We start from the raw sequence: 2,102 nt of genomic DNA on the forward strand, positions 1-2,102 counted from the left end.
AGCGTTCTTCAATGGCGCGCACTTAACAGCTTATGCACATAATGCAGGGAAACGTAATGGAGAGTTTGTATTTTTGGCACAATCACTGCAAATTCATGCTTATCGTCTTAAATAAATAAAGATGGATTTTAAGCCTGTCAATCAAGTTTCCTCAATATAACACTTTCTAAAAAAATGCATCAGCAAAAAGAAACGGAAAACGGAAAAAAGAAAAAAAAGAGTCAATTTCATAGTGCATGGAACAAAACAGGAAATAAAATCATTGAAATAACCATTATATGAATATATATATATATATATATATATATATATATATATATATATATATATATATATATAACAATATTCATTTGTATTAATAGTATTAATGTATTTACATTACTTAAATAATGTTAATAAATTGATTATCATTAAGTTGATTGTAATTAATAAATTAACACACACAAACATTACACACACACACACACGCATATATATATATATATATATATATATATATATATATGAATTCATATTATTACAACTAATAAGAAGCCTGATTGTTATTATTATTATAATAAACTAACAACTACACAATCATACAAACATATTATCAATATTATATAGATAATATAGGCTATAAATAATAAACATGACGATATCAATTAATAATGTAATAGTTATTATTCATATTACAATAAAAATACTTTTTAGTAACAATATTATATTCTATAAAGCAAATTAATGTACAGCAATATTTTAATATAACTGAATATTTATATAAATATTGCATTTATTTAATATTATGTAACTAGTATATTAATGTACAGCAATATTTTAATATAATTGTATATGTATATAAATATTGTATTTAATAATATGTAACTATAGGCTTTATTAAGAATGAATAAGATTATAACTAATATAAACACACAATAACGAAAAATAATGATCATAATAACAGACTCAACATCATATATAATATGCATTCACAAATAGTGAATTAAAGCATTCGCTCATTCATTCATTCGCTCATTCATCATTCATTCAGTGTCTGCGTGCTAAAATAAAATACACTGCCAGATTCGGCCGCAGGATGAACAGCGTATGATATAAGCACACACTGCAGATACACACGACAGCAGGTGGATGTGATGCTCTCAGTGAGCGCCATCATATTATCCACAAACACACACACACAGTCTTACCTGCAGATCTTCAGACGCAGAAGACGAGTGTTTGACTCCGCGAGCATCGTCAGGATCAGGATCAGGACCAGGACCAGGATCCGCCTCGATCAGGCTGAGAGGCGGTGAAACGATACGATGATGATCACAGGAATGAACGGTGAGAATGAAGTGTCGAACTATGGCTGTGTGCCAAAACCTACCGAGTTTCCTACCTAGACAACATTTTAGGGCAATATTATGTTGCTTTTGTCACGTTGTTGCTCCAATTCAGCGGCATTTTTGGAGAAAATGCTAGGCGCATGTAGGGTGTCCACACAAATCTGCTGTCTCGGAAGGCGCTTGTGATGCCTAAAATGCTGTCTAGGTAGGAACACAAGGTTTTAAGACGCAACCTAGGCTATTTGTAAAATGTGCATCGAGCGCCACTCACAGGCAGGCACGCGCACTAAACATGTCTTGCAGCATCAAGTTGTAGCCTACAGAATTTTAACTCGTTTAAATCTTTTTTTTTGTTTTCTGGTGATAAAACAATATATTAGCCTATTATATAACATATAATATAGTCTACACTAAATACAGATTTGTTGGAAAAAATTGCCCTTTTTACTTTAGATATTAGGCAAATTCAAGTTTTAAATATAATGTTTAAATGTAAACATTCTGTTTATCATAAGCGCGCGCTGCGACCTTTCGATTTCGACTAGGCTACGTCGAAAATTTACGTCGAATTAATTTATTTTTTATTAAACTTCAAACAAACAAAGTTAATGTACTGTCAGAACTACAATAATAGGGGGAGGGGAGGTAGGCCTAGTGGCTAATCATTATGTAAATATATTAAAGGACTTACATATAGACAGTTTTAATTGCTATTTCTTATTATGTGAATGAAAAATAGTCTTGTTATATATTTTAAGTTCTTTTTCAAAAACC

The 2,102-nt window shown here is 30.6% G+C and overlaps 1 protein-coding gene across 1 annotated transcript in view; it reads right to left on the reverse strand.

The window, feature by feature from the left end:
- Nucleotides 1-1,301, reverse strand: part of mtus2b (microtubule associated tumor suppressor candidate 2b) — a 51,657-nt gene extending 50,356 nt beyond the window's left edge. Inside the window, exon 1 of the mRNA XM_084125884.1 lies at nt 1,188-1,301. The gene's annotated coding sequence lies outside the window, so the exon portion shown is untranslated. The remainder of the gene's footprint in view (nt 1-1,187) is intronic.
- Between the last annotated feature and the right edge of the window lie 801 nt (nt 1,302-2,102).

The sequence above is a fragment of the Abramis brama genome, assembly GCF_963993115.1.
Source record: "Abramis brama genome assembly, chromosome: 10".
Lineage (NCBI taxonomy): Eukaryota > Metazoa > Chordata > Actinopteri > Cypriniformes > Leuciscidae > Abramis > Abramis brama.